The 26,850-nt window shown below is 44.7% G+C and overlaps 1 protein-coding gene and 1 long non-coding RNA gene across 5 annotated transcripts in view; one reads left to right on the top strand and one right to left on the bottom strand.

The window, feature by feature from the left end:
- Nucleotides 1-26,850, bottom strand: part of Thsd4 (thrombospondin type 1 domain containing 4) — a 562,869-nt gene that overhangs the window by 361,938 nt on the left and 174,081 nt on the right. The gene's annotated exons all lie outside the window — the stretch shown is intronic.
- LOC143438896 (uncharacterized) lies at nt 5,437-26,061 on the top strand. The gene is made up of 3 exons (XR_013107446.1): nt 5,437-5,596; nt 13,350-13,452; nt 25,882-26,061. It is a non-coding gene; the product is annotated as an uncharacterized LOC143438896 (long non-coding RNA).

Below are 26,850 nucleotides of genomic sequence, written 5' to 3'. Positions count from 1 at the left end.
TGAATAGTAGATAAAAGTAAATTTCGTGCAAATGAAAATTTAAATGTAGAATAAAGCAAGATCCAAAAGCGTAAATAAGGAAAAGGCATTTAATACAAAGTGGAGAGACCGTTCAGTGATTGGGAGCGCACACTGTTGTTGCAGATTATTGCTGTTATAAGTAAAGTCCTTTCTGAGCATGCATTTGGACACTCAAGACAACCGAGTAACATCAGTAATAAAGCTGAAGTCATCCTAACATGCAGAAAGTTTGTCAAGACGGGATGAGAAGCACTTCAGTAGAACTGTGTCAAAGTGACCTGTAAGAAGTAACTTACAAGCTAGGCAAGGTGGTATATACTTGTAATCCTGGCACTAAGGAGGCTCAGGAAGAAGAGTTGTGAGTTCAAGACTAACCTGAGCTATATAGTGAGGCCCTTTGTTTCAAAAAAAAGCAGGAAGAGAGCTGTAATTCCTAAGTGAAGGATTGGTACAGAGGAGATCAGGCCAGGATGTCATCTGCATAGCATACGAAACATAACATAACATAGCATAGTCTACATAACATGGGCTATCTCACCCCAGAAAGGGCGTGTCCTAGACAAGCAGGTGAAGTGCCTATTTTTTGGGACACGCACACCCTGATCGATATGAAGGACACCTCCAGCTCTTTAGTTAAGCCTTCCTTAACTAATTCTACTCAAACTCAACGAGCAAGAACCCTTTTAATAAGAGCTTTGGATTAGGGCATATAGTCCCCTGTAATTCAGTTAACTATAGTGGCTACTAAGCTATTTCATGAATGAGAAAACCAAAATTCTTCAGAGGTTGATCCCTTAAGTCACAGCTTATGAGAAGGTCTCATTTGCAACCTCTGTGCTGCCAGCCCTGGTTCAAACCATGCACCCTCCAGTGTGTCGGTCACCCTATCTTAACTGCATTGCAGCTACAAGAATACCTCACTTCCCAGATACACAATCCATCCGGGAGAGGAATATGAACACCAGCTAACGTGAGTCTCCTGGTCATTACCTGGGGTGATCATTACTCACAAATGAGGGCTCATGTGACAAGAAGCCACTAACATCTAGTCTTGATCTTATAACATGATTTCAAAGGTCCCACCTCCTCTCCTCATCCTTTGACATGTCCATCCTTTCTCTGTCTAAGCTCTAAATGCTACATAATTCAGACAACTGGCGAGAAAGAGCATACAGCCCACTCAGTAGCTGGTCTCAGAGAATACGACTGACAAGTCCATGAGGCGATAATTTAGCTCAGCAGAGCCTGAGAAACCACAGAGGACAATTCTAAGTCACACCCACAGACCCGCAGGAGCTCGACACAGCAAAACAAGGAGGAGTGGCAGAAATTATTTGGCAGAAATAGGACTAGGCTTCTCCCCTGTCTCCTCGGCCAATTTTACAGCATCACTCTTGCAGGAGCAGAAGTAGGCAGTCCAGCGATGACAACAGTTTCTGCCTGTCAAGGCATTAAACAGAGGCTTGACTGGCTCCTGTTTCTATCTGTTCTTTACCCTGATACCATCAAAAAAATGAAATCCAGACCCTTGGGTGCCATCCCTAACTTCTGTATCTGGCTTCTATCCCATAGCCTGTGCACCAGCCCAACCTGGTGGAGACTACCACAGAGATATACATCCAGTCAAAATGCAGAGACTAACTGTCCATGAGGTGCCCAACCCTAATTGATACATTTTCAGGGCAATGTACCACCTATGCCTCAGGAACCATCCCTGAAGAGGGAGTGGAGGAATTAGGAGCCAGACCCCAGGATGCTAGAGAGCCCCTAGGAATGACAGGAAAATGTACCTATGAATACTCAACAATATGATTACCTGAACAAGACTGGCATGAAGCAATATCAGTTGATATGATGGTTTATATAGGGGAAATTCTACAGGTCCAAAGAGCCTGATCAATGAGGGCTGACAGAGGGAGACCAGCTGTTTCCAGGAATGAGGTCCACAAAGGTTGCCTGATCCTAGGTGATCAGCTTTGCATGTATGTACATACAGGGATTGCTAAATGGTCCAGTAAATGGCTCAGTGGGTAAAGGCATTTGTTGCCAAGCCTGATGACCTTAATTTAGTTCCCAGGACCCACATGGTAGAAGGAAAGAACTGATTCCATGGTTGTCCTGTGACTGTCACCCATGTGCCAAAGCATGCATGTATACACCCACCCCCATTCAATAAATAAATTGTATAAAAATATCTTTATGTTCTAACATCTTTTAAAGCAAGACTTTAATTGTTGCATTTGTTTTTGGAAATGGGCTTAAAAGTAAGATAGCATCTGAGTATTGTGTAAATTTTAACACTCTCATAGGAAGTATATTTATCATTCAGAATAACTAATACACTGTGGTACACTGCAACCAATGGTGGGAACTCTTGTTACATACATACGATATGATAGATATAGGTGTGGTTTGTCTGAGACCAGAAACATAGCTACTTGGTTCTTGAAAATTACTAAAAATAAAAATCTTTCTTATAGTAATTGATCAAAATCAAAATTATCAAGCCTAAGCCTTGGCATGTCAGTCCAGCCTAAAATAAAAAATGAAAAAGAAGAAGGCACAATTTAACTTCTCAGTCAGTCATGTTCAGCATGTTAAGAAACCCTGTGGGGGTTCAACAACCCCTTCTCAATCACCAAGAAACACTCAAGGGCTTCTAGAACATTTGCATTCAAGGCCCCTTTGTACAGAATAACACACACACACATCCATGCATACGCATGCACTCACACTCATTCCAGTGAAAGCTTCCACACACTTGACCATGTGTGCTAAGAAAATAGAACAGATTTAAATGATGGCTTTTATTCACGTTGATTTGTGGCAGCCAATCTGTGCTGTTTTCTGCCTCCCTGACAGAAACCATGAATTCCAGCAATGACACCGATAGTAGTGTGACAGCCAACAGAGCTGGTCTCAGGAAAGCCTGGACACCCCTAATTCAAAACTCTGAAATCCAAGTGGAAAATTCTATACCCAGCCTCTGGGACAGACTGCTGTCAAAAACACAAGTGTATTAAAAATATGGTTTAAAAAATATCTTCAGGCCAGAAGGTATAAATGAAACACAAACAAGTTTCATGTTTAGACTCGAGTCCCATTCCTAAGATAGCCCATTATGAATATGCAAATATAAAAATTTGGGATGCTGGTAAAAAGCAGATAAGAGAGACTCAACCTGTACCAATCTGCTACAAGTGGAGAGAGGCTATTACAAGAGATACAGAGACAATGTTTAGCTGCACTGGGGCAGAGCCAAGCATGAGAAGTTGGGAAGTAAAGAATGCCACAATTCCCTTAAGAAACTGTTTCCAATGGGAGCTTTGGTCTCCCTCTCAAAGCAGTATCTCTAAGAATCTTCACTCATCCACATATTAGAACTGACATTCTCATACACTGACCTTTTCATTTCAAGGGCTACCCACGAGGTCTGAGCAGGTGCTAGGTGATGTCCTAACACTTAGACATAGCAAGGAATGGGATGAGACAAAAATGGCTGCCTTAGTGGAACTACAATTCCAGATAGAGAAGTCAGTCAACCAATCAAAGCAGAAAGTGTGACAGATTATAAGGCTATTATGGCGGTTCCTTTTAACTGTCGACAGGACACAACATTGGGGATCAGAGTCTCAGTAGGGAATTGTCATCTTGATGGGTGGCACCACTTGTGGGTTTGGAGCCCTGGACTGTGTGAGATTAGAGGAAGCTGGCTGAGTACTAAGCATGAAATCTTTGCTCGTGGCTGTGGATGTGACTTGCCTATCTGTCTCAAGTTCCTCACCGTGATTTCTCCACAGTGATGGACTATACACCTGGAATTGTGAGTTAGAATAAACTCTCTCCCCTAAGCTGCTTTCTATAGGGGTCAGAAATAAAATACGGTGGTAAGAGCCTTTGCGGGGAACCTGAATGAGAATGAGGAAGTTGGTATCAGATCATGGCAAGAAGCAGGAACAGCATAGAAAGGCCCTGTGAGGGCATGGGAGAGGGAGGGAGAAGGAGGGAGGAAAGAAGGAAGAGGGAAGTAGGAAGGGAGAGAGAGAAAGAGGGAGAGAGAGGGAAGAGGGAAATGGAGGGAAGGAGGGAGAGAGAGACAGAGAGAGAGAGAGAGAGACAGAGAGACAGAGAGAGAGAGAGAGAGAGAGAGAGAGCGAGCATCGGTGTACAGAGCCAGCAGCAGAGCCCTGTTGGCACAGGGCAGAGGTTATCCATTCCATGGAAAACTGTTAGTTTGCAAAGGCGTCCACAACAGAACACTTTTAGTTGGGAAGCTTAGCAAACAAACCCATTTTCTTATAGTTCTAGGAGACAGCTGTGTGTAGGTGTTGTACCAGCAAGGCAGTTTCCTTGACCACCTCACCTCAGGCTCACCTTTCCTCTGTACATGTCCCTGGAGCCCGTCTCCTCTCTGCATGTCCCAGTCTCTTCATAAGAACACCAGTCAGACTGAACTAATCCCCACCTTAATAGACTCATTTTGCATCTTTCTTTTTTCTTTAAAAATCCTACTTCCAGTTACATTTATATCTTGAGAAACTGGAAATTTGGGCTCAAATGTATAAACTGGAAAGGTTTATAATTTAGTTCTGAACAGAGGTCATGGTAGTAAATAATTCTGGGTTGTCTCCGCAATACATCAAGAAGGAAGAAAAGGGGCTGAAGCAAATGCCAGGTACCCACTGAGCTGCGTGGAGAACACGGAGTGGCTGGAATCCTAGGAGAGAAAAGAGGACAGAAACAGGACATGTCCAGGACAAGGAGTCAGGGTTGCTGATGGATTGAAGCAAGGAGATGAGAAGCAAAGGTAGCTCTAAGCATTTGGCTTGGAGTGCCTGGGAGGATGGTGGGTAGGCCTTTTACTGCACTAACGGTAATGTACACACACACACACACACACACACACACACACACACACACGACAAGTGTGACATCAGCATAGGACACTAGAATCATTGTTTATAAGGGTAAAAGAATGACTTGGAAGTCAGATGGAAGGCCAAGATGGAAAGAAAGTCAGCCAATGCCCCATGTAAATCCCAGAGTGTTAGGAGTTGTTAGAAGACTACCGTGAGACTAAGGTACAGCGCCTCTCTAATTAGTTTAAAATTTTTTCTTGGGATAGATCAGGTTCTAGGAGCTATTCAATAATACATGCATGCCAGAGAATGTTGGATGTCTTCCCAAACACAGTATCTTGCATAAAAATAGAACTTTTGGCTGAGCCAGTGGCATTTCCCTTCTATGACTAGGCCTTCTGTAAAGTTAGGTGTGGCCAGGAGAGGCCCGTGTGGCTAGTGGAATGTGGGTAGAAGTATCCTGTGGTGATTCCCTGGAAATTTCCGTTGTGAAGCAGCAGGTCAGCACTTTGCTCATTATTTCCTTTCCTCTCTAATTTGCTCCTGAAATGGAGATCCAACAGGAAGGTGGGGACGCCTACTGTAGGAGGAGCTAAGGTGGGAGGAGTAAGGAGAGGAAGAGGAGGAGCAAGGAGAGAAAGAGGAGAAGGAAGAGGAGGAGCTAGGGGAGAGGGGAACATGGAAGCGGATGTCCTCGTGTCTCTAGCAAGTCAAAGGTAGTTGGTATATCTAGGTTGGGTATTGGGTTACACCTCTGATTGTGTGGGCATCTTGTTACTGAGCATTACCAAACATATAAAGCCTTGGGATAATCTAAGCATGAGAGTCTCATTTGTACCAAACCCACGTGGATGGCGAGATGGTGGTTTGGGCTTAGCCAAGCATTGTGGAGACAGCATGGTAGATTGGCAGAGCCATCTCATGGGTTGCAGGGCTGGTGTCTCTGACTGCCTGAGTGGACGGCCTGAGCAGAGTAACAGTGGTATTGCCACAGCAGCTCCTGGCCGCAGGCCTAGGCCAGTAGGGAACATGGCGGCTGATTAAGAAAGGTCAGATTGAATGCTGCCGTTTTAAATATCTCTCACAATATCCTACTGCATCTGGAGTCTATGAACTAGGAGCATAGGTAGATGTGTGACACCTTTAGCTGGGCATGAATACGGCCCTGGGTTTGAACCCCAGGATGCCAGTCACTTACTCACCCTCTCATGTGATGACCTGGAATGTCCCAGGTCTAAAGCAGCTGTCATTCTAGTATTGGATTATCTTCTACTAAATGGTTACGTCATGGAGAAATCTGTTTATCTCCTTTAATCCACTTTCTTTATCAGGGGAGGGCATCCAGTGCTTTCACATAAACTCAGGCTGAGCTGATGTAATAAGCAAAGGGTAATTGCTGCATTGTGGTGAGGGCACTTGCACAATGAATCCTCCAGGCATTTGCTCTAACTTAGTGATAACTACTTTCTAGCAGATCTCTCCCAACCCCATGGTCTGAGAGTCATAAAGTTTGTATTGGTTTCATAAAATCAAATCATGCTAAGTAGATAAAGAAGTAGGCAGAATTGTAGGAGGCCAAAGTAGTAGGCTTAGAGGAGGCGGGGCTTCAAAGAGCACTGTGTAGAGAGTACTGCCCTACGTAGCAGTGGGGCAGCCATTATCTTGCTGGTCTGTCTAGAAGCCAAAGTTATTACTCAAACTTTTAGGACTTGTATGAATAAAGGTGCAGCATGGAGATGAGCTGCCCAAGTGGGCACCCGCATCACTGTAGAATCTTAATGGTAGAATAGAGAACAGAGCTGAGGCAGGAGCATTGGGAGCCTTCATGTTCGCCCCTCTTTTCACTACGGCAGGACCTGGACCTGTTAAGAAACAAAAGACACACACACAGAGAGAGAGAGAGAGAGAGAGAGAGAATATAAAAATGATTCCAAGACCATTCAGTGGGAGAAAAAGACTCTTGGACAAATGGTACTAGGGCCAACAGGATGTCACATGCAAAAGAATGAAGCTGGACCCTTACCTCACAGCATATGCACGGCAATTTCAAGATAGATCTGAGGCCAAAAAGATATAGAAGCTTTAGCTGTAAAACTACTTGAAGAGGACAGTGGGTTCTTAAATGTAAAACCAAGCACGCAGGCAACAGAAGAAAACAAAATAACAAACCAGCAATCAAAATGTAAAACTTTTGCACCTCAAAGGACACAATCAAGAGGTGAACAGATAATCCAGGCAGAAAATATTCAAAAATGGATTTGATAAGTTTCTAGAGTACACAAAGAATAGTTACAATTTAACAAAAACAAAAAGAAAAAACAAACCACCTTTAAAATGGACAAAAGATTCAAACGAATATTTTCCCTAAAAAGATATGCAAATAGTCAGTAAATATACAAACTTTGTACATCAAGCAAGACATTAGCGCAAGACAAAATAAAATCCCAGCAAGCTATGCCTTCATTCCCTGCCAAATCAGAAAAGACAGGGACTAAAACAATGACAAGGAAGTGAAGTTGGAGTCTTCACAGGATGCTGGGACCTGAGAGATGGGGTCTGCCATAGGCAGCAGCTTGGGAGTTCCTCAAAGGAAAAAAAAAAAAATGAATTACCATGTGATCCAGCAACTCACTCCCAGGAATATGCCTAAGAATAGTGAAATATGCATCCACACTAAACATATACACAAATGTTCATAGCAGCACTGTGTGTATTAAAAAGTAGAAAGAATCCAAGTGTCTATAAGCAGATGAGTAGAGTATAGCATGGCACAGTATAGAATATTCTGTAGTGATTAAGTTAAATGCAGGACTCATGCATGCCATGGCATGGAAGACTGTACAAGCTAAACAAAGGGAGCCAGCCACAAACGGCCCCGTATGGAAAAAACGCTACCTCTATGAAATTCCTACAACAGGAAGATTTAAAGAGAGAGGAAGCGGCCAAGTGACTTCAGGATACAAGAGGAGCCGTAGCTGGGAAACAGAGGGTTCTGTCGGGCATGACTGTAAAATCATGGAATTAACTTGAGGCAATGATTACATAACACAGTGACTACACCGAAAACCACCAAATTACACACTGTAAAAGGGGATATATATATGGAATGTTATCTTGAGGCAGGATGAAAAAACAGGGAAAGTTACAGCAATGTGGGAAGAAAGAGAAGTCGAGTTTACAGTTCATGCTGAACCAGAGTCAGACGTCAGTACAACTGGCTGAGAGGCTGTTGCCTAACAGGACAATGCTCTCTCCATGAGGGATCTTCAAGAGCTTGCTTACCTAGGGCCAGGATGTTTATGATCTCGGAGTAACAGTCCCATCACTCGTGTCTTACATGTGTATATGTTTGTGTTTATGCATATGTGCAGAGTCAAGAGGACAATCTCAGGTGTTGTTCCTCAAGGTCATTCACCATTCACTTTGGCATTTTGAGATCTCTCCATGAGAGAAAGAGAGAGACTCTGTGTGTGTGTGTGTGTGTGTGTGTGTGTGTGTGTGTGTGTGTGTGTGTGTGTGTCTGTGTATTTGAGACAAGGCTTCACTGTCTAACTAACTCTGGCTGTCCTGGAACTCACTATGTAGAACAGGTTGCCCTTGAACTCAATTCACAGAGATGTGTCTGCCTCTACCTCCTAATTGCTGGAACTGCACATACTTTTACTTGATTAAAAAACATTTATTTTGTTACCATGCTTGAGAACTTCATATGTGAGTCCTGTATTTACTTTATTTTCACCATATACTAATTCCCCTCCAAGTCTTTCTGTGCCCCCATTTCCTCTCGATTCATGACCTCTTCTTTAAATATACATGTATTTGTATTTTACACACACAAACACACAGGCGCGCGTGTACACACACACACCATACCACACATTACACACTGTATAAATACACCCCTCTGAGCCTATTTAAGTGTTGGCAATATGTGTATGTGTTTAAAGATAACCACTTGGGGTTATATAACCTCTCAGGGCACTCATTCCTGGAAAAAACTGTTTCCTCCTCTCTTAGTGGGCACTAATTGTCTGTAGCTCTTCACCTAGGGATGGATCTTCATAGGATTATATCCATTCATGCTGGGATGTCAACTGGTATTGTCATTGTGCAGGTCTTGTTTAGAGTCTATATTATATCTAAGTTTAAACTTTCCTTCATCTTCAAATGTTTTGTAAGTTAATTCCTTTGACCAATGTAACTCACAAAGACACAGATGCACATGTCTCATCAGTAGAAGAAAGGTCTAAGCATGATTTGTTCTCTAGAGAGGCCCACAGTTACACTTGGGTACAGACTGCCATCTTCTCGTGTCTCTCAACACCAGTGTTTACACTCACCTGCCTCTACGTCATATACATCATAGACTCACTCACGGTGACTCATCCTTAAGGCCTTTTCTTGGGATCAATCAAGGATATGGCTTTATCTGAGTGGAGGTCACTAAAGGGGAACTCTTTCTGGCTACTGACAGGAGAACTGGGCTTCATTATTCTGGGAGAACAAAACTTACATTTACCTAAAATAAAAACAATAAACTCTTTAAAAGGGGAGGAAAACCAGAAAGGGCCAAGGAAGAGACAACAGAACAGGCTTGCGATGCTCAAACCCTGTATGTTCTAAAGCAGAGTCTTAAGGACTGACCCTTGGGAGGTTCAGGGGATACGCACCAAGTACTGAGCCTGACCCTCTAAGAGTAGGCTTCTGTAAGCTTAAGGCCTCGGGTAACTCTATCTCAGGGTGAATACTTGCTTCAGGCCTAATGTATAAATAAGCTTTACCAATGTGTCCAGATAAACGGATCCTACCATGAAGACGGTGGTGAAGGACTGCTTTTGCTTTGGAGTTGGGGTGAGGTATTGGGGGAAATAGATCCCAAAGTATCTGACCTAAATCATACAAACCACTGTATTTCCAAGTAACTGGCCTCAATACAAACCCTGGACACTAAGGCCCGGCTGCTTCTCTGGCCAAGCATGCTCCACATTTATGGTCACCTACTGGGACAATCGGTGCTACCCTATCTACTGCATGTGCGGAATCTTGTGTCCGGTTTCCCTTAACTTTACCCCCATGTGCTTCCACCCTCTGCTCAATTTCACCTCTCTTTGCAGTATATAAACTATAACTACCTGTCCAAAGCAGAGCTTCTCAAGCTATGGGCTGAAACCCCACAGGGGCTACATATCAGACATCCTGCATATTAGATATTTGCATTACACTTCATAGCATAGCAAAATTACAGTTATGAATAAGCAGTGAAATGGTTTTTATAGGTGGGGGTCACCCCAACACTAGGGACTGTATTAAAGGGTCACAACATTAGGAAGGTTGGGAACCACTGGTGTAAAGGGTTCCCAAGTCCTGTGCTTCCTTTGAGTGAAATCATCAAATTTGAGACACATTGAACCCCAAAGGCTCAGTGACGATGGTCCGTCCGTGAGCCCTAACACCTGAGCACATGGGATGGAGCTGATCACAGCAATGGACCACAGTTGATAAAGATGGGACTTCACATTAAGGCTACACTGCCACTGCTGTGGCCAAGGCATGATATGCAAAGCCAGCCTCACATGTCATTGAGGATATGCTGAGTAGCCAGCCCACAAGGCAGAGGAAATGGACTTTTAATTAAGAAAAGTAACCTTCCTAGGCAGGAGCCCCACAGAGTTCCCAAGAACAAAGGAGACAATGTGGTCTTTTGACTACAGAGCAACACTTGAAGGGAGGGCAATAGGGGACACACTTGGATGGTACCGTGTGTGTGTGTGTGTGTGTGTGTGTGTGTGTGTGTGTGTGTGTGTGTGTGTGTAGGCACATATGTGTGCCTAAGTGTGGCAGCCAGAGGTCAATGTTGGGTGCTGTCTTCTATCTCTCTCCATATTATTTTCAAGCAAGGTCTCGCACTGAACCTGGAGATCACTAATTCAGCTAGGCTGGCTGGCAATGAGCTCCAGGGTTCTGCTTGTTTCCTGCCCCTAACAAGAGTTCCTGATACAAACTGTAGGAATCTCAGGTCTCAGCCTAAACTTAAAAATTAACTTCTCTGGGCTCCGGGAGAAGCGCATTCCAAAGACGCACACACACATTCCAGGAAGGGCCCAAGATAAGGGATTTAAAAGGTTATCAGGAAGCTGGGCCCTTAGAACAATACACCTGGGTAAACAGGAGCTAGGGTATAACACTCACTGTCATAAGATAATGTTGCCAAGAAACCGAGCATGGGAATGGCCCTTTGAGGTCAGCCTTTGGGGTTAACATTTTCTAAAAGGTGATTGTAAAACTGCCCTTGTAAGCCCTGTAAAAATGGTATAAAAACTGCTCTTAGCTTTAGCTCGGGGTTCCTCTAGCCTGCGTGCAGAGGAACCCCAGTGCACTGGTATCAATAAACCTCTTGCCTATTGCATCGAACCCCCTGCCCGTGAATGTTTCTGTGGGAGCGCATCCCCCAGTTTGGATATTGGGGTCCAACAAAACCACAGCATCCAGCTTTTACATGGTTAGATGCTCATGGTTCCACGGCAGGTACTTGACAAAGTAAGCCATCTCTCCACTTCTTTAAGACAGTACTTAACCGGTTAGAGAGATGGAGAGTTGGCCCTTACTAGCTGCAGTACTTGGGAGAGCAGGCCCTGTACCTTGCCTGGGCAGCACAGTAGAGTTGACCCTTGTTGTCAGGGGCATGAATGAGCTGACCCTGCCTCTTTTCTTCTCCCATTTGTGCTCATCACCAGTGGCAGGGGGGAGAGGTGGCCCCAATGGGACCATAAGAACAGGAGATCTGCCCCTGCCCCACACCTGCTGCAGCACTCAGGAAAGCTGGCCCTGCATCTTACCTGGGTAGCACAATAAAGCTGACCCTGATGGCAAGAGCACAGGTGAGCTGGCCCTGTGGGCCTGAGCACAGGAGAGATGGCCCTGAAATTTGTCTTTCATGTGGCAGAGTGGGCAGGAGAGAGATGCTCTCTCCCACCTTTGTCCTATGGCAGGCCAGAGAGCTGGCCCTGGAGTCGTGAGAGCAGGCTCTGCACCTTACCTGGGCAGCACAGTAGAGTTGGCCATGAATATAAGGGTAGTAATTGAGCTGCCCCAAAGAGGGAAAGTTCAGGAGAGCCAGCCCTGTCTCTTGTCTGATGTGCGGTGGCACGAATGAGGAAGAAGATGCCCTCCTTTCTTCCTTATCCCTCACCACCTATGGCAGGCAGGAGAGATGGCCCCAGGGTCATGAGAGTGGGAGGACTGGCCATGTTCCTCGCCAGCTACAACACTTGGGAGAGCAGGCCCTGCACCTCACCTGAGCAGCAGGTTAGAGTTGGACCTGGTTGGAGGAGGGGCAGTTGCTGGTGAACCAGCCTTAAGAGCTAGTAGGCTAGCCAGCTAGATACCTCTCAGGTCCAGATGCAGGACCTGAACTGGCCCACCTCAACATATATTCCATCAATAATGAACTTCTGGAGTGCATGAGGGCCAGTCCTGCAGATCCAGAACTGCAGGATCTCCATGACACAGGGCAGTACAAGATATCCGAGGGGAGTCTCAGTGAGGTTCCAATGTTGATAGAGCATCAGGAACCAGAGGCCTCATACCAGACCAATGAGTCATTACAATGAACATTTGCAAACAAAGTCATGTGGACAAAAGGATATATACTGTCATACACATTGTGACACACCACAGCTTCTACAATGAGACTTTTTTCTCTGTTATGAGGGGGAGGTTGTAAGGTGGAGGGACAGGAACAAGAGGTGGGACAGTTGAGTGGGATTGGGGTACATGGTGTGAAATTCATAAAGAACCAATAAAAAGATATAATAATAACAATAATAATGATACTAATGAGAAGAATAAAAATTAAATAGTGGGAAAAAAAAGAGAGAAATTTCCTCAATCTGATCTGTGGGGCATTTTCTTGATTAATGACTGATGTAGGAAGTCCCAGTCCATTGTGGGAAGAACCACTCCTGCACAGGTGGTCAGAAATCAAGAGCTGGCCATGGAAAGAAAGAAAGCCAGTTACACAAAGCAAACCAGTTATCAGAATTCCCCCATGGTCTCTGGGTCTCTGCTTCAGTTCCTGCTTTCAGGTTCCCACTTTGAATTCCTGTCGTGAGTTCTCTTGATTATGGGCTGTGACTTGAAAGTATAAGATAAAATAAACCCCCTCAAAGCAAAAGAAAGTAAATTAGAAATCCACTCCCCATTGAGAATGACTTTTTAACGAGAAACAGTGATGGTGACCATACCCCCATACCCCGGCGTATCTCAGGCACTGAGTGTTTATTATGACGACCTTGCTAATCCAACCCCAAACTCAGATTAACAGAGAACGTGAGCTCAGAGGGACAGAATACCTTTGGCAGTACCAGTTAGAAAAGTAGCAGTCAGGAGTGGAACCCCCACGTGTCTCCAAATCAGTGATAACCACAGCACCTAAACTCACTCTGAATCCCTTCCTCCTTTTTCCTGCAGCTCCATGGCCCATCCCGGGTGTGGTCTTGAGAAGACAGTCCACCTACATCAAGAACCTAAGCTTTAGCTGTAATTGCACATAGCTCCATCTGCCCTTCCGCAGGTAAGAGGTTGCAGGGGGTCTCTAAGACTCACGCGTGTCCTCTTGGTGACTGGTAATGACCTGGGTTGGAATTCATACTTTTGATATGTTAGACAAGAAGATGAGTAGAGCAAAATGTTCTGTTCCAGGCTGGCACGTGACCATGTGATATCCACTTTTCCGTCACCCCTTAACTCTTGAGACAGGGAGAAACATCTTCCACCTTTTTAGAGTTTTCCCTAGAATTCCTATCAGAAAAACACTCATCTGCTTCTCACAGTGGTGAGAGAGCTGAGAAAGAGGAAAGGGGACAGGGCACGTGCACTGAAGAGGTGCTACAAACAAGTCTGTGTGTTTACTGCTGTGGACAAGGCAAGAAGCGCCTTTGTTGGAAACACGTATCTGGTAGCATCTGGATCCACTTAGTAAGCGTGTTTATTTCATAACAACATGAGCTCATGATGCCAGGATGATTAATGAGCTTTCATATTCTGCCACTCATTTTGCATAAATCCCCAAGTCTGTTAGAGAGATTAATTACCCAGGATGGGGCCTGTTGGCTACTTTTGAGCAGGGTCCCTTACACAGAATCTACTCTGCCATAGATAAGGCTGGAGCCTCCCTGGAGGCCCCTCCAGAATCGGTAGCACCTGAATCCCCAAAACTAATTTCAAGGTTTTTAGGGAATAACATGTATGTTTTCAAACCCTGGGGAAAACGCTGAAAGGATTCTCAGGCTTGGCAAGAAATGAGAAAACAGAGATTTGGGGCTGGAATTTTAAGGATAATACTGACCATTGTGCTGCCAAATATTTTTAAATACGCAAAGCAATATCAAATATTTTAGCTTCACTGGAAGCAGTATCTACTGGAACAGCAGTATCTATTGTTCTCTCTATGGCAAACTTCAGAATTGATGACAAACATCTTGACCTACATCCAGGACAGTTTTGGGGTTTGGAAAATCTTTACCATGGCAATACTCACCCTCTGAAATGCAAGCAGGCTACCTCTTCCTCCTCATTCCAGCAGGTCTTAACCAGAAGGAACAAAATTTCCTTTCTGTTCATGAGGAGAGAGATTCTAGTCTTTATGTGGCACAGGTCTTTCAGCTGGTCTCAGGCAAGTTCACCTCTGGGGCAGCTCCTGTGTTCAGATGTTAGTGTAGAAGGCACTCTACCCACGAAAGTGCCAAGGACTGACAGTTTACACGCATGTTTGGCTGTGAGCACACAATGCCCGTCCTTGGAGACGTGTCCCTCTCAATGAGCTGTTCTCTGCAGAAGTGCAGAGCAGGGGAAAGCAATCATATCTGTCTGCTTAGGTTTAGGCCTTCTTAGGCATTGCACAGTGGCATCTGAATCACAGGACCTTGGAGTGATAAAGGACATACGTGCTTTAGTGGTTAGGTGATGTTGCTTATAGCAACCATGCCAGACTTAGAGTGCCAGGTTATGACATACACTGAACACCAGGAACATAACCTCCCCAGGGACCTAGGACATCAGTAAAGAGGACCTAGTACCTAGTATCAGTAGTACCTAGGATGGATGATATTAAATGGAAAGCTACTGTAGTGAGTGGTTGGAGGGCAAAGCCAGAAATACGAGTCTAGAATAGGCAACACATCAAACCCCAAACACCAACTTCTACAAAGCCCATAGTTCTCCGAATTCCAAACCAAAACCAAAGAAGCAAACGTCTCAACTGTAGGATCCACCTACAATCCAGCGCCTGCGTTTCACATTTGCAAGCTAGCACCTCACACGTCACCCGCTGCAACTTTAGAGACCATTATATCATTCCCCTCCCAGTCTCTCCTTAGCCAAAGCAGACAACACTGTGTGCCAAATATCTGTGAAACGTAGCCTGTGCTGACTACCCACTTCTTCCCTCGACACCCTAATTAGAGTCTGTGAGAACTCTACCTCAATGTCCAGCCACTGTCCTGTTCAATGGCACATGCACAGTGCTCAGACCCAGTGACCCCTGAACGTCTGGACCATCCTGCCACAAACTGAGAATGCTCTATTTTATCTCACATTGATTTTTGAGGCAGGGTCTTACTCTGTATCCCTGGCTGGCCAGGAACTCCAGACTGATTTCAAACCCACAGAGAGCTGCCTGTTTCTACCTCTTGGGTGCTAGGATTAAAGATCATCACACCCAGCTCATAAAACTCCACTGTTTCCCCTAACATCCCCTCCTGACGGAGAGCTTCTGGATCAGAATGGCCAAGAATTTCATACAAGGTACTGTAGGCAGCATTCTCCTCTTAGAACTTGCTATTTCTAGAGCCAAACTAGGGACTCAGGCAAGTGTGAGGATGGACTGGGAGGCCCTCCTAAGCCCTTTGCACAGTGAAGAGTAGCCAAGGGAAGAAGGTCTGGATGAGGAATCAGCACACACAGCATCTGTGGACTGCAGTGTTAGAAGAAAATACCACTCAGCTCTGTAACTCATAAGTTTCATCAAGCTAGAAGTGACTAGCAGGGCATTACACACCATTTCCCCTCTAGTTACATACACTTCCTGCTGAACCAAGGAAAGAATGCACATGAGCAGGAAGGAGTATGTGTGGAGGCAGAGGCTTCCATCCCCAGTGTCTTTTTCCCCAGCACTTCTCAAACTTCTTGCATCTTGACTGAGTAGAAAATGGTTCAGGTGGTATGACCCCATCTCAGGGCATCAAGCAGACTGGTCTGGCCTGCTCTGCATAGCTGTCAGAACCTCGTTGTCCAATGAAGGTGTTGCCCAGCTGTCTCTCTGACACCTACACTGGACTTCTAGCCACAGCTTCTGTTCCAGTGCCTGTGCTGTCTCTAGTCTGTTGGACACCTTTGCTCTTAGCTCATTGCGTCTTCACTTCCCTGTTGGATGCCTGCTCTACTCTGCCCATCCCCAGCCTCCACCACTGCTGCTATTCATTCCAACATAGGAGAGAACAGCTCTGCCCATTACCAAATAAAAACAGAGAACCCTACACATGTCTTCAATCTATAATCCCAGCACCCATGAGGCAGATACAGGAAGATCACCAGGAGTTAGAAGCCAGTCTGATCTATGTGAGTTTCAGGCCAGGCAGGGCTACAAAGCAAGACTGTGTCTCAAAACAAAACACACACACACACACACACACACACACACACACACACACACACACACGAATGGTGACTGTTTTAGGCTAGAGCAACAGCTTTGCCCTAGACCAACTCAATTAATGAAGAACTAGGAGATGAACTTCAATCATTTTGAAAGATGCCAGGAAATGAATTCTGATGTGTCATCTCAGCTAGAAAACAGTAATAATTCAGATTGTGGGTAAAGAATGGGAGAGAGCAAAGTTCCCTTCTGCCACAATAGATGAGGGCAAATGAAAGGCATATGGAAAGAGCAACCCTTTAATTAACAAAAACAAGGAATAATTCATTAAAAGGACACAAATGGCTGGAAAACATGCAGAGAAGCGCCAAAAAGAAGTCAGCTCATAACTTCAAATAGCAAGGAAGGAAAGAACAATTCGTTATTTCTGACTGATGCAAATACAGTAGATTTCCCCCTGTATTGCATTCTGCCTCTGTTTAAAGACAAACAACAAATATACCCAAATAAAGCCATCACAGCTTTTAATGGAAGAATTGTATAAGGTCGTGGTGGACAGTGATCTGAGGGCAGAAGAGTCTTTTTGTCCTTTAATCAAAGATCCGGGTTATTTTACATGAAACATGTTCTGTTTAGATTGAATCACCTCAGCCAGCAAATTCTTCTGTCCTAGAAGGAAACTAAGTGGACATTCTTTGGAGGATGGTGGTGGAGCAAACAGACCCCCCTGGGCCATGATTTCAGGAGCTGGGAGTTGGTTCCTGGAGAAGATGTTTATCAAAGGTGCTTTGATCTCCACTTAGAACTCGCCAGCACGATCCATTTATTTTATTATCGTGCTTGTAAGTTCTTAATTTGGTACTTAATCGAGTTCTTTTGTGTACCATCTCCCTGCCAGACGTTACTTGACGAGTTCAAAACAAGAAAAAGCAATCAAAAAGAACCCATAAGGCTATTGGAACTTTTTACTCTTGCCCTAGTGTGTGCTTAGAGACTTTAGGAGGAGGAGAAAAAGAAGTGACAGGTATTTGACAACCGAACTTCACTTACCTGTAGGCCAAGGGGTCTGTCTAGTATGGCAAGTGGAGAAAAACTTCAACAAATACAGCCTGACCACTCCAATCAAGAGGTATCCAACTACCCTAAGATCCCTTCTATCCCTGGACTGCTCTGAAAGCCCGCAACAGTCAGGAAAACTTAAGGAGAGGGAAAAATTCTAGTTTCTGGAACTCTCAAGGAAGGCCTTGCAAATGACTGAAACCCTGAAGAGGGGGTTCTTACAGTGGAACCCACAACCAGAAGGAGTTGTAAACGACCACTGAAATTCTAAGAAGCATTCCCTTTATGCACACTTTTTTATTGCACTTCACATGACCTATAAGTTTTCCCAAGCAGAAAGGAACTGCCCAGAACAACAAAGGAGACAGTGGCCCCAGAGGTCTTCCTTTCTCCCCACCCACCCTCTCAAGAGGGCAGAACAAATATGTCAGGAATACAAAGCATCCAGATTCTTCCTCTTGCTCCTGTCTCCCAACCAAGCATTTTGAAAGTAAACACTAGACTATGACCTAAGGCATCAAACTTCAAACTATGGCAAAATGTTTAGAACAGACTCATAAACAGTCACCCATGCCTCCAACTGCTCCTCTTCTGACTGGTCTCCTCTTTGTCTCTTGTCCCTGCTGTCTCACTCAGACCGGAGACTCATGAAAGGCCAGGGCAAAAGCAGAAAGCACTAGGCCAGTCCATGAGGAAACTAGAAGCAATAGCTTCCAAACTGAAGGCCAAGACAGATTAAAGAGCAGGGGCCATAAACACAATGCGATGGGATGGCACAGGCTACCCAACTTACACGAGGCCCTTCTGTCTTCAGTTGCTTCTGGAGAGCTTGTAAAATTGACTCTCTAATATGTTTATTTTAGGTTTTGTCTTAGTCTGAGGATCCAGGAAGACAAGTGCTATGGAGAAAGAACACATCGATTCTTGGGAATATAAAAATTCTGCACAATGAGAGCCATCCTCTGTAAAGGAAGTGGGTTTTCAGAGTATCTAAATCCCTCCGCCAGATGTGGGGTTCATAGTTTTCCTGCCTCTCCTTCCATCTGATCTGAGTATTAGTCCTGCAGAGTTAGCATCCAGGCACCATCAGAGGAAGAATCAGAGGTTTGCAGCACCTAAATCTGTGTCTAAGGTAATGCCTGAGCTGCAGTCGGCTCTGTGCTTTTTTTCTGAATTTTATAGTCACGATCTTCCAGCGAGTCAGATAGAAACAAGAGGAATGTCCTCACTTGCCTGGATGTAAGGACAGCATTCTGGGTGGAGTCTTTACACTGTCTCACCACAGGAACTCCACCCTAGGGGTTGCTGATGGGCTGAGCAATTTACCTGTTGATAACAAGGAGGGTACCAAAGAAACCCCAGTCAAACAACAACAACTAGATGACAATGACCTCAACTGCAATGCACTTGCAGAGCCTCCTGGGGTCTCATTCAGAGACCCTGTCCTGGGGAAGCACACCAACAATCAGGGTAGGTAATGAAGACAAAAGAGGCAGAACTGGGTACTCCTTAAGAGGGGCCCTAGGCTGAGGATTCTGACCCCCCATAAAGCTCCAGATTTCTGGTAAGGAGGAAATATTCAGGGGAGCCTTCAATAGAAGAAATGAAGTCTCATCACATTAAACAGAGAGAAAAAGAGAAGGAGGAAGGGAGGAAGAGAAAAAGAGTTAGTGAGAGCAAGAGAGTGAGTGGAAGAAAGGGAGAGAGAGAGAGAGAGAGAGAGAGAGAGAGAGAGAGAGAGAGAGAGAGAGAATACTTAGACATGTGGCTTTTATGGCATACACAGCTGATTCCCTGGTCAAGGAATTATTCTTGTGCTATTGACTACTAAAGAAGAACAGGGTTGCTAGTTAACAGAGAAGAACTAAGAGCACTAAAGACCCACAGTGAAAACTGGCTAAAAGTTGATAATTATGAAACAGAGTAGGAACAGCGATGGTTAGGCATAGATCAGTAGGAGTAGAACTGAGGCTATGGTCAAGTGCTTTGGAACAGAGGTGCCAAGACTATTCAAAGGAAAAGATTTTCTTAACATACGATGCTGACACAACTGAGCAACATGTATTGGGGCCCTTACCTCATGCCACACAGGAAAGCTAACTCAACATAATCAAAGACATAAATTTAAGCATTGGAACTGTAAAATTCTTGGAAGAAAACATAGGGTAAATCTTTACAGCCTGGGACTTGGCAGTGAGATGTGAGACTAGGACTTCAAAAGTATAGGCAACAAAAGAGAGAGATGAACTGGATATCGTGATGATCAATACTGCCAAAGAACATTATCAAGAAAGTGAAAAGACGGTAGAGAGGAATGTTTGAAAATCAGAAAAGAGTCAAATATTCAGAATATCATCTCAGATCAATGATGACCGCATTCATGATGGCAATTAACTAACTACTTCTCCCGTTGCTGTAACAAAGTACCTGACAAGAGCACCTTACAGAAGAAAGGGTCTATTCTCGCTTACAGTTTTAGAGTCTAGTGCATCCTGGTATGAAAAGTATAAGGGCAAGAGCATCAAACAGCTGCTCGTAATGTGTCTTGCAGTTAGGAAGCAGAGAGGTAAATGCTGGGCCCAACCCACTTCTTTTATCCAGTATGGAACCCCAACACAAACTGGCACTAACCACATGTGACATGGATCTTCCCTCCTCTATGAACTCAATCTAGAGAGCCCGCCCCCCCCCCCCACACACACATATTCAGAAGGTTGTCTCCCAAGTAAATCCAGATCCTGCCAAAGTGACAATATTAACCAACATAGCAGTCCCTTATGGTGCTATTGCCAGGTAGATGGTGGTGGAACATCCTTTAATCCCAGTACTTGGGAGGCAGAGGCAGATGGATCTTTGTGAGTTTGAGGTCAGCTGGTCTACAGAGTGAGTTCTAGGTCAGCCAGAGCTACACAGAGAAACCCTGTCTCAAGAAAAAAAAAAAAAAAAAAAAGCCTAGTGATAGTTTTTGTGAGGTTCACACATTGGCAAAATCCTCAGAATATCCCTATTAGTAAGCAACACATAAAGGACTCTTACAAGTAAACAATAAAAAGGCAACAGCCTAATTTAGAAATGGGCCGAACGATTTGAACAGACATTTTTGCAAATAAGATAAACTAATGACCAACAAACACATGAAAAGCTACACTTTCAAGCAATGACAATCCAAATGATAGTGACATTCCCCTTTCTCCCCCCTAGGGTGGCTATATGTCTCTTAATTCTTTGCTCATATATGTCATCCTGACTTCAGCTTCACCTCTTTCCCCCCTATAATATATATATTTTTAGGAAGCCCATGCTTATAATCCCCAAACTTCTGAGGCAGGAGAATTAGCCGTTGAAGATCAGCCTGATTCATTCTAGCAAGATCCCATTGAAAAAAGAAGAGTAGGAAGGAGGAACGGAAGAAAAAAAGGGGGGTAGGGACACAAAGTATGAAAGAAATTTATTAATTTTATGTTATATGAACCTCAACTCCTTAGAAAAAGGCTATACACATGCCCAATGGCATGTGCCCAGTGACAAAGATGCATGACAACAGAAGAGGACACGGTCAGTGGCAGAGTGAGAAGAAAGAGGACCAAGTCCTACTGCAGTCACCTTTTATAGGTCACCTCATTGAATCATCACCAGACCCCTGATGTCACTATTACCAAGTATACTGTGGGGGAGGGGCAGAGTCTCAGAGCTTGTAAGAACCTCCTCACAGCTAATAAATGGCAGGGGTTGGGGCAAGCTTGCTCCAAAGTAACAGCGACTAAGACCATGGCTTACAGGAACACGACATTTTCCGATGCACTGAAAACTAGCCCCTTGGTTTTATAGCACTTTTACAATGTGATAACACATAAAAACCTGTGATAAAGTTTTATGTGGGCGAAGCCAAGGACGCAGAGCCCTGGCCTGTTCTGTGGATAATGCAGGGCAGGTGCTACACAGATTTACACATGCTGCCTGGAGCGGTATTGAGCCATAACTGCCCTTCTGGTCTCAAGGCAAACACAGAGACAGACCTGGCAAAAGCCCGAGTCTTGCCCTAGAGGCACAAACTAACAGGGACAACTGGCTTCAGGAAAGTTTCAGAGGTGACCCAATCCACATGAGTTCAGACATGTCTACTACCAGATGGATCTGACTCACCTGGGTGTTTGTTAGATGCAGATTCCTGGGTCCCACTTCAGACCCCAGGGGGAGTAGGGCCCAGTAATGAGAATTTTTTAAAGCTCCCCGAGGAGAGAAGCCCTTATATATTGTTTGTGGGAATGTAAAATGGTACAGACATGTTGGGAATTTTCCTCAAAAAAATTAAACACAGAAGTTACCAGATGACCCAGCCATTCTACTTTTGGGTGTATATCCAAGAGAAATGAGAACACATGTCCTCACAACATGATGCATGTGGATATTCTTAGCAGGTTTAGTCAATTGTTTGCAAAGTGGGTCACGTGGATCAACATCCAGAATGTATAGACACACGTTTATATTTCTACAATGGAATACAAGAATGAACGTAGACACACTCTGCAACATCCAGGAACCACATTATACAAACGTAAAGAAGCCAGATGCAAAAGATCAGGTACTGCGGGACTGTACTTATATAAAATATCCAGAGGATGTAACTCTATAGAAAGAGAAAATATGTATTACTTGCCACCTTGGAGCAGGGAACAGGAAGAGGAACAAGAGAAGAGGAGGAACTTGACAGAATCATTATGTTCTAAACCCCATCTCATCTATGGTGGAGGCTGCTCCAAACTTGACTTAAAAGAATCACTGAATTGTATACTTGAAATGTATACTTTTATGAGGTCTAAATTATACCTCAGAGTTGTTAGTATGTTCTTTTAAGTCCCTCCAACTGGGTAAGCTCTAGAAGATACCTAGGAAACAGACAGGGTGTGTCTATCAGGGACTTTCTAAATGAGATTACTTGAGGCAGGAAAGTCTATCCTAAATGTAGGCCATACCTTTCCATAGCATTAGATTCTGGTCTGAAGAAAAGAGAGAAAGGAAGACTGCTAGTGTCACCAGCTCCCCCAAGTTCCTGCCACTGTGACCTCCCCACTGGAATGGATTGGAACTCCCTGAACTGATTCAGAATAAATCCTTCATTTGTTAAGCTGCTTTTGACTGGTAGCAGGGGTCTCAGCCATGAAGATAGTAACTATTGCCTGCACCAGCAGATTTGCGGATGAATAAAGTCCAGTGTGTAGATCTGATGTTGAGGAAACTGCAGCCGAGAGAAGGAAGTGATTCACTCAGGATTAGAGAGTGTATTTATAGAGCCAGAAGGTCATGGATCTAAATCTCTACAAATGCAAACACAGTGCTGGGAAGTTGGTGGCCTGCAGAAATCAAAGAGGATGGACCACCAGTCCCAAGGAGTGAATCCCTATTCATCCCCCTTTCCCTGGAAATAGCGGGAAGCTGTCTTGTTTTGCTTGAATGATCCAGAAAAGGCCTGAGGAAGCTGCTGCAGGACAGTGAAGGGAGCTAGGGACCTTGGATTCTCATGGAGACATGTGGCCCTGAGAGTCCATGGTGGTCCTGGATTGGTCACTTCACCATAGGCTCATCTTGCTGATTGATCTGTAAAAGCAGCAATCACACCAGGCTCCGAGGATCACAGCAGAACCAGGAAGGAAGACATTAAATAACCAGGCAACAGATTATTCCAGAAGACTCCCTCACTGACTAATGTAAAACCTTAACCACCCAGTTCAATCTGTTTATCTACAGGCTATCTCCCCAAAGCATATATCCCTCCTGCCTATGAGGCCCTCATCTTCCCTGACTCACAGATGGCCTGTTTGTCTATGCCAAGGGGTCTCCACCTCCGCCTGATGCAAGTTCCAAGGTGCCATAAAACTCTGGAAAGGTGGAAACAGGATTGTACTTGTCACAAATATAGAAGCCTCAGACTAAGAATATATGTTTAAAAATAATAACCTTCCAAGTAGCCACCAATGCATCAAATACTGGATTGGGTGTGGTGTTATTACAAGACCAAGAGAATGTAAAACATCCTGTAATATAGCTCAGCTAGGAAGCATTGCCAAGGGAAAGAAATCTGTCTTCTATCTAAGAGGAATGTTTGATAATTGTTCGGGCCTTGGATCAACTCAGGCTATACATTTTAGGCCAGGCATTTACATTAGGAGCTAATCACAAAGCCCCATGTGAATATAGACATGGTGGGGCAAGAAGTGTGCACTGTAGAAATAGTCGAAGCGGCTTCTATAGTCAGGGTTGCAGCCCATGTCTGCCTGGTGTTCATTTAGACCAAGATGTGGCTGTGCCCATTGAACTGAAGTTGAATGGATTCTCAGCTGTGTGACATAAGAAGGCATAGATGCAAAGGGACCGCCCAACCCAGCATGCTCGGGCCATAACCTGCTGGCTCTGTTAGATACTAGAGAAATCTGACTTCTATGGGACCCTGTGTAAATGATTCACAGTTACTAAGCTTGAAAGTGACTACCATTAAGTGGTCCCCATAAAAGGTCACTTGCCACTGAAAAGAAGACAGAAGAAACAGAAACTCAACTCAAACCTGAGCAGGCTTAGGCTTTGGGAAGGAAAGCTAGGCAGAAGAGAGAGGCGATAAAGATGAGATGAGTACCTATAGGAAGAAGGCAGATGGTCAAAGTATTGTGGCTAGAAACACAGAGATCCCTGTCTGCCAAGGAACACAAAGGTGGGCAAACAAACATCAAGTTCGGCAAAGACAGCACATGTGTTCCCAATACCCCAGCCCTGGATTCATGGTGGCCCCGGGACCCCCCAGGCAGCAACTCCCTAGGCCTGCAAAGCAAGCTTAGAGTTTTCTTCTGGTTAAATATGCTTCCTTCCTTTCTCCAAAGCCCTAAGAAATGGTCAGCTGAAGAAACGTAAGATGCTTCAGCTCACAGAAGCAAAGGGAGGGGAAAAGGAGAAAAAAAAAAAACAGGAGGTATCTATGAAGAAAAAGGTTTTCGCCATCATCAATCTTGATGACGAGCGAGTGAAAGAGCCGTAATAAAGTCTAAGTTATAAACTCAGTACCCACACCACACAAAAGCATCTGGCCTCCCAGAGCCCCAGTGCCTCAGCCCCTGGAAGAATAGGAGGTACCAGGAGGGACAGGGATTAGGTTCACAATGGAAAACAGAGCTATGGGGGCCCACTTCATACAGCCAGACCACGGTGTATCCCCCAGGCCCCTCTCTAAATACACAGTAAGTTTATGGTCTGGAGAAAGTGAAGAGGGGCTACAGAGCAGGATGCAGGCCAGAGGTGGATGAGGGGGCACTTGGGAAGCCAGCCCTATGTTCACCTCTCCAGTCAGGAGGAGATAGCTTTTCTGGAGAAAATGAACAGCCTCAGGAGAAAGGAATCTACCTACTGGTGTGTGTGTGTGTGTGTGTGTGTGTGTGTGTGTGTGTGTGTGTGTGTTCGTGTGTGTGTGTTTCCAACAAATCAGCACAGTTCAAAATCTGTTCTCCACAAGAGAAGCTCACCAGCCAAGAACCCCGCCCATGGACGCAGAACATTCCATTTGGCTTCCACTGCCTTGCTGTCCAATGTAGATAATCACCAAGGGACGACAGACAATTGGGGAGAGTCTGTGACATGAAATACAGAATCAAACCTAACCAAAATAAAAGAAAATCAAGGGCTAGAAAGATAGCTCAATAGGTAAACTGTTGGCTGCTTAAGCATGGGGACCTGAGTTTGGAGTCCCCAGTCCACGTGTCACAATGGCGCAAGCCTGCAATTCCAACCCTGGGAGATGGAGGAAGGCCAATTCCTGAGCTCCTGAGCCAATCAGCCTAGCCTACTCAGTGTGTTCCAGGCCAGAGACCCTGTTTCAAAAAAGAACAGTGCCTGAGAAAGGTAAGTTTATTCTCTGGACTCCATGCTTAACCATACACAGACAAGCACAATACACACACACACACACACACACACACACACACACACACACACGTAGAAAGAAAAAACAAAGTGTGTGAATGATAGGCTATTTTACATGTTTGAGTGCACTTGGAAAAATGCATTATCACATTTAATTTTTCTGTGTCAATGTGAAGGGTCACAGGGTACTCAAATATTTGGTCGATCATTCTGGGCTTGTCTTTGAGGCTGTTTCTGGAAGACATTAAGATGAGAATGGGTATGATGAACTACTGCACTGCCCTAACCCAGAGTTGGCAGGCCTCATCCAATCAGCTGAAGGCTAGAAAAAAACAAAGGCCTCCTGCTGACAGCTGAGTTGGTACATTGGTCTCTTCCTGCCTCCAGATTCCGGCTCACGGGATCAGCTCTTCCGACTCTCCAGGCCATAGACTTTCAGACTGACACCACTGGTTTTCCCCCATGTGTGCTGAAAGGACACCATTAGCTCTCCTGATCTCCAGCTTCCTTGTTGCAGATCCAGAGACCCCCCTCAGTCTCCAGAATCACACAAGCCTAATAAATCTCTTTTCCCATGTATGCGCACCATTGGTCTTATTTCTTTGGAGAACTCTGACCAAAGCATTTTTAAAAAATTATTTAAAAAGCAATGCAATAGCGAACCAGCGGTGGCACAGCAGCTAAGGCGGCCACCTGTAGAGGGCACGGGCCCTCTGCTCTCTCTCTGCCTCCACCCGTTCGAATGCCGCTATGTCCCGTGCGTCTCCACCTGAGTCTCATGGGAAAAAAAAGCAATGCAATAACATACAGAAGAGCTGTAGCAAGTGGGATTTTCATAATCATAATAACGTAAACAATCATCCTTTAAAAGTTTAGCTATATTGGAGCTGGAGCAATGGCTCAGAGACTAAAAGCACTGGCTTCTTTTCCAGGGGACTGGAGTTTGATTCGCAGTGTCAAGCTCACAATCACCTCTAACTAGGGTCCACGGGAATCCAATGCCCTCCTCTGGCTTCTGTAGGAACTACATACACGCTGCAAACTCACATATATGCAGGGAAAAAACGCCCAGACATAAAATGAAATGAAAAATAAAATCCCTAAAGTTCATCTAGGATAAGGAAAGGGAGGCTGAGATTTGGGGGTGGGGGTAGTATACGTGAGAGTACTAAAGCCACAGTTACACTCTAAGAAAGGCAGTAGGACTATTCAAATGGAGAAGTCACCTTGTCTAGAAATACTGAGGCAAATGACAGAAGAAAAAGCCCAGTACTTTCTAGGGGACAGTACAGAATTGAGGAGGAATGCCATTGTCCTTGGGAGCTTTTTTTACATGTTTTTTTTTTTCCATATCAT

Source organism: Arvicanthis niloticus, chromosome 26, assembly GCF_011762505.2.
Source record: "Arvicanthis niloticus isolate mArvNil1 chromosome 26, mArvNil1.pat.X, whole genome shotgun sequence".
NCBI lineage: Eukaryota > Metazoa > Chordata > Mammalia > Rodentia > Muridae > Arvicanthis > Arvicanthis niloticus.
This window is presented reverse-complemented; position numbering and strand designations above follow the sequence as displayed.